Genomic DNA, 6,851 nt, shown 5'->3' with positions numbered 1-6,851 from the left:
CAAGCACTGTCAGCTCACCTCCTCGGTTGCTGCGTAGTAAAAAGTTGCCACTTAAGTATTGGAAGAATCATGGCTTTCAATGGAAATGGATTTCCTGTACTGAGAGTTTCTTTTTCTCTTCTTTTGGAGACCGTCTTGTTCTGTCGTCCAGGCTGGAGTGCAGTGGTGCAGTCACAGCTCACTGCAGCCCTGACCTCTTGTGCTCAAGCGATCCTCCTCTCTCAGCTTCTCAAGTAGCTGGGACTACAGGAGTGAGCCACCACCTCCAGCTATTTTTTCTTTTTTTTAATTTGGTAGAGATGGGGCCTCATTATGTTGCCCAGGCTGTTCTCGAACCCCTGGACTCAAGTGCCTCCCACCTCGGCCTCCCAAAGTGTTGGGGTTATAGATGTGAGCCATTACTCCTGGCTGAAAGTTTTTTAAAATTAAAATGCGGATAGTACCAGCTTCAGTCTGAGCCACAGAGGGTGGCAACAGCAATGAATGGTAACTACTGTTACAGAGTTTGGACCACAACTTTCTAGTTTCAAAAACATGATTTTTAAAAGCATCCACACGTGACTGGAAATCCTTAAGCAACATTAATAAACTTGTTATATACTAACTTATATGCCAGAATGTTAATCTAATAGAGAAGAAGATAAGGAGAAACCACAATCATATTCAGAACATCAATATCTAATACTAAAGACTATGGAAAACTGTAATCAGAAGTCAGAAAGGCATGGAATGAAATCAAAGAATATTGTATAGTCTTAGAAAATATTTTATTAGGGCAACCCGCTTGAGTCCCCTTCCATGCTGTGGAAGCTTCATTCTTTCGCTCTTCACAATAAATCTTGCTGCTGCTCAAAATATATATATATATGTGTGTGTGTGTGTGTATATATGTGTATACATGTATATAATATATATAGGTCTCTGAGAGAGTCTCCCTTTGCAGTACGAACTAACCTTGTGGAGTGGCTGGATCATGACTGCTCACTTAAGCATCTTTTACTGAATGTTTCTTATCCTCTTGCTTTTTTGGAAGTCTGAGGATGGGGGGCTGTAGCATGTGTAAGAGATGACACTCACTAGGCACACATTTTTGAGGGCTGCCCCACATCAGGAAGTGGCTCTGGAGGTAATGGGCCAATAAAGGTGCTGTGACATTTACACTCACAGCCATCTGCAGCAGTCCACACTTTTTTATTTTATTTTATTTTATTTTTTTTGAGATGGAGTCTCGCTCTGTCACCCAGGCTGGAGTGCAGTGGTGCAATCTCGGCTCACTGCAAGCTCTGCCTCCCGGGTTTACGCCATTCTCTTGCCTCAGCCTCCCGAGTAGCTGGGACTACAGGCGTCCGCCACCACGCCCAGCTAGTTTTTTGTATTTTTTTAGTAGAGACGGGGTTTCACCGTGTTAGCCAGGATGGTCTCGATCTCCTGACCTCGTGATCCGCCCGTCTCGGCCTCCCAAACTGCTGGGATTATAGGCTTGAGCCACCGCGCCCGGCCAGCAGTCCACACTTTATTACAGTTACAGTTACCATTTTCTTCCGCAGTATTTCCTGATAATATTTAACAAAATAAATAATGAGACTAAACCCTAACTCATGTCAAATGAGTTTGAGCAATTATTACCTTACACACACCATACTGTACCAATAGGCAGGTAATGACATCTGATCTGAACACTCATTCTAGAAAATAGAGCAGTGCTGCTCTGATTGGGGGTGGGAGGGGTAGTCCCACATCTTGGTCCTGCAGAGACAGCTCCCTGACAGCTCTGAGAAGCCCCAGGGCTCACTGGCACCCACTTTGAAACTCACCAATCCAAAAGGAGAATTAAGAAGTAAAGATCTATCTGTATTCAATTCCATAAAGAGTATAGCTTCGTCACGTAAGATACTAGCACAGCCATTAGTTACTGGTCTTCTGGGCTTCCTCCAAACCTCGAACCGTTGGCCCCCAGACCCACACACACACATGCATTCAGTTGAGGGGCAACTGAGACAAATTAAACTTTTAATGGCCTCTTGGTATGCATTTCAAGAGAGTTAAGATCAACCCAATTTTCTGCCAGCAGTGTATATAAGTGTTCATTTGGCTAACTCTCAGTAGCATTATCACGGGAAAAGAATTCTGTCATATGAAGCAATATTACATTGTTTGAATATGTCATTACTAGTGATTTGAATAGTTATCAGCATTTATTAATAGTTTTATTCCTTCTTTTGTAAATTACCCATGGCTTTTGCGTTTTATGTGGGGAGGGATATTCATATTCATCTTAGTGGATAAATACCACCTTACTTGGAAAAAAGAGCCAAAGGTTAAATTCGAGGCAAAACCAACAGGAAAATCAGGTTAAGTTATCTAACTTACATTAGGATGAATGAGAGATGGTATCGGGGTATAAAATTTGAAATGATGCCTACAAAGTATAACTGGAGAAAAATGTGGAGTTATGCAGCCACTTCTTTCCTAAAAGGTAAGTTTCCTTTTATTGATACGATGTTGTCTTACTCGAGTGCCTTCTGTAAAATACACAGAACCATGCAGTCCTCTATTTTACAGATGAAGTAACAGACTTTTTAAAAAGGTGACTCACTGAAAGCTCTTCCTTGTTGGAATTCCCCGTCCAACATTCAAACCAGGCATGGCTTAGTTTTCTTCTGACACGTTTTAATCCCTCTACTAAATTTTAACGATATATATTTATTCTTAAAATGAATTAAAATTATTCTGTGATGTTCTTTGAGATAACCAAAAACTCTCTGCGATGTATCAGAATGAGGGCTGTAAATGGTAGGAAAGATTGTGTTTATTCGACTAGTGTATATCACAGACCTATTCAAGTACCACCCATTTCTAAATTCGAACAATCTCAGAAATCAGCTGTAGAAGCAGACTGATGTATTTTATCAGAATCCCCAAATTCCTACAACGGTCTCTTCCTAATGATTTTTCAGGTGGGGACACGTGTCAAGACGCCCAATAGACACCTGAAACGCGGGGTAGTGCTGAACCTTACTTACACTACGTTTTCTCCTACACACACCTGCCTGTAATAAAGTTTAATTTATAAGTGAGGCACAATGAGAGATTAACAACACTAATAATAAACCAGAACAACTGTAACACTATACTGTACTAAAAGTTATGAGAATGTGGTCTCCCTGAAAACACCTTGCTGTCCTGTACTCACCGAGTTTCAGAGGACAGCACTCTGACTGACAGGTGTTCCCCGACTCCCAGAGGCGAAAGGTCCTTCGGGAAAACAGGTGAACACTAGCAAAATATGCTTAGCTCCGAACCTTTCTTAAACCACAGTTTTAAGGGATCGTCTCTGATTCGGTCTAGAATGCCTCTCCATAGAAGATAACCTACTTCTCGCGCAAATCTGCAGCGTTCTTGCAGGGCTGCTGATGGGTGGTCCTGTTCTTTTCGCAGTCCTGTTTGCGCAGAGATGGAACGAGGAACTTAGCGCAGACCACTCTTTCTGACGACAGGAGTAAAAGGCTGTTCAGACTACCTACACAATGTTGTTAAGGGAAGCACTCGTGCTTCTCAGACTTCGTCGTTCCGGACCCCGCGAGCCCGGGGCAGGCACCAGGTCCACCCGGGGCTGAGCTGCCGCGGCGCCTGACAATGCCCCCTCGCGCCCCGGCCTCGGCGCCCGCTCCCGGCTCCAGCGCGCCTGCACGTACGTAGCCTTCACGTGTGTGTGGATACGGAGTGCATGTGTGGAGACAGAGGAATATGCTCCAACAAATTTAGGATAGAAGCGCCGAGGACAGGACGCGGGGAAGGTAGGAGCCGCGTGCACGGCTCCGGCCCCGGGCGGGAGGCGGCCGCAAGCCGGGCCAGCAGCGCGCAAGTCCGGCGCCAGCCGCTAGAGCCCCCAGTGCGCGGCCCGGCCGCGGGGCGCCTCGACCCGACACAATCAACTCCGAGGGCCGGTGGGGCCGAGCGGCCGCCGCGCGCAGCATCGCCATGTGAGCGGCTGCCGCGGCCTCGCGGGGACCCAACTTTCCCGGGCGGCGGCGCCCAACTTCCAGCCGCCCGCTCCGGCCCCGCAGGCCCGCGGCCCCCCGGGGAGACGCGACTCAGTGCGGGCGGCGGGGCCCTCCCGGCCCTCACCCCGCACGCGGCGCCCCGGCCGCCTCGCCTCCCTCGCTCTGGCGCGACCGCGGCGTTCTCTGAGGTGGAGTATTACAAACATGGCGCCCCTCGAGCCCGGAGCCCTTCGCGCGGAGCCGGCGGCGGGGTCCGGGCGGGGGGAGCCGGGGAGGAGGGAGGAGGCCGGCAGGGAGGAGGAGGAGGCGGCCTGAGCGTCCCCCCCGCCCCCCGTGCCCGTCGTCGGCTCAGGCCCGAGAGGCGCCGGGCGGCGGGAAGGAGGCGGCACCGGAGGGGAGGGCCGGGCGCGGCGGCGGCGGCGGTGGAGGAGCCGGAGCATAATGGTGGGGAAAGCTCGGCGGCGGGGCGGGCGGGGGCGTCCGTGGAGATGGCGCGGCCCGCGTGGTGGAGCCTGCCTGGCCGCGGCCTCTGGGGCGGCGGCGGCACCAGCGGGTGCTGATGGTCGCTCGCCCGCTCGCGAAGGGCTCCGAGCTGCCGGGGAGCTTTGTGGATGGCGGGCCGGGCCGGCGGGGCCTGTGAGGGCGGCGGCGGGGCCTGCGGAGGCTGCGGGCCCGCGCCCCCTCGCCTTGGGCGGCCGCAGAGGAGGCCCCGGGATGAGGCCCCGGAGGACCGCGCGGGGCCTGCTCGGGCCGGGAAGCCGCGGAGTCGCGTGAGCACCGCCCGCCGGGCCCCGTGCCCCTCTTTCGGTCAGGCCTCCTGGGCCCGTGCGCAGTCGGGGCCGGCGGGGAACGCGGCCCCGGGCGTGTGGCGGGCGGAGAGGAAGCGTTTGTCGCGCGGCATGTCGTGTGCTAGCCCCGGGAGCGGCGGGCAGGGCTGGCCCCGAGGCCCGGGGCGGAGATTCGTCCGTCCCCCGGGGCTGTGAGCGACCCCGGCAGCGACGCCGCCGCCTCAACAGGTCATCGCGGACCTCCGGGACAGTCCTGCGGGGTCCGCCGCCCTCCTCCCACCCAGAGCTCCGGGGAGAAGCTGCTGGGGACGGCGGGGGCGCCGGGACCCGGACTTTCACTTGCAGTCTCCCCTCGCGCTTTTCTCCGGAGCCGGGAGGAGGAGGAGCTGCGATGTGTGCGCCGTGCCTGATGTCTTCTGCAGAGTGACCGCCGTACCTGTTTTATTCGTGTGTAGCAGTGCTCGTTGTGCTGTGCGGTGTCCTATGCGGTGGGTACGCAGTACCGGGGATCGTATATAGTGTGTACTCTGTGTCATAGGCAGTGTGCTCGAAGTACCCGGTGTCGTACCAGGTATCATACACGGTGTGTACATGTATCTTCCTCGCTTAGGCTGTGCACTCAGTCCCCGGTATTTTGTGCAGTATGTGCATGGTACCCTGCTGCCATATGAGGTGTGTGTGTGGTACTCCATGTCATATCCGAGTGCATATAGTATCTGGATAGTATTGAATGTATTTCCCTTACCTGGTGTCACATACAGTGTGTATGTAGTACCTGGTGTCGTATATGCTGTGTGTATAGTACCAGGTGTCATATACTGTGTGCACACAGTACTTGGGGTCATATATGGTGTGTAATACTATCCTTTCACACTGTGTATGCAGCACCCGGTGTCATATACAGCCCTTACGCAGTTCCGGTATTCTGTGCAGGATGTGCAAGGTACCGTGCTGCCATATGCGGTGTGTGTGCAGTATTCAATGTCATATACGTTAGGCATATAGTATCTGGTGTCATATACAGTGTATATACACTATCTGGTGTTACCTATGTTTTGTATATATATCTGGTGGCATATACAGTATGTATACATTTCCTGGTGTTATATATGGTGTGTAGGTAGTACCCAACGTCATATGCCATGCATATATAGTACCCAATGTCATATGCACCATGCATGCACTATCCTTGTCACAGAAGCTGTACCCAGTGTCAGATGCAGTGGTGTGCCTAGTACCTAGTGTCACATGTACTGTGTACACAGTACCCACTGTCTTATCCAGGGTATGTAGTACCCTGGGTCATATACGGTGTGTACATGGTATCTGGTGTCATGAATGTCTGTGAGCCTGGAGGAGATACCCAGGTGGCCCATTCAGGGCCCTGCTGGTAGGAGGGAGTTGGTGCAGGTTGGGTTTTTAGGGAGGTCTAGAACCCTTGGTCTGCTCACTTAGGTGTTCTGCATCCCACAGTAAGCTGAGTCATATAGAGGCAAGAGCATTCTTAAAAATAATTTAATCTGTTTGTTCGAAAGCAGAAAGTAAATGTTAACTTGTTTTCCTCTAAACCGAGAAATATAGTAGTTTTAGCGTAGTATTTATGGTGTGCACAACGTTTTCAGATTTTTGAGGTTATTGATTTTAATTAATGGTTGGGTGTTATCAGGGAGATAGTGTTGGTTGTACTTTGAAAGTTGGTAGGCAGGGTCATCTTTGTAGTTTTTCTGAATGTCTAATTTTTACACGCAGGAGAAAAAATATGAATGTAGAGGCATTTAATTTGCCTTGTTTTTGACTAACTGGCACAGGTTACATTATAGTTGTTATTTTTGGTTGACTCATCTTTATAAGATGACCAGGCTAGAGAATCAAAGAGGATATGGGATGTGATTATGACAGAATCAAAATATTTGTCTTGCTTAGCTCTGTGACTTAAGTGATTTCTGTATTTCACATGGTGCTTTTTCCCCATAGAGATTGCTCATATGAAAACCAAATCTTCCTTTTACAGTCTCTAAATTGGACAATTTATTTTTGCAATTACCGTTTGTGAGGTGTT

The sequence above is a fragment of the Rhinopithecus roxellana genome, chromosome 22, assembly GCF_007565055.1.
Source record: "Rhinopithecus roxellana isolate Shanxi Qingling chromosome 22, ASM756505v1, whole genome shotgun sequence".
In the NCBI taxonomy this organism is placed as follows: Eukaryota; Metazoa; Chordata; class Mammalia; order Primates; family Cercopithecidae; genus Rhinopithecus; species Rhinopithecus roxellana.
The sequence above is the reverse complement of the archived record's forward strand: the minus strand, read 5'-3'. Positions refer to the sequence as shown.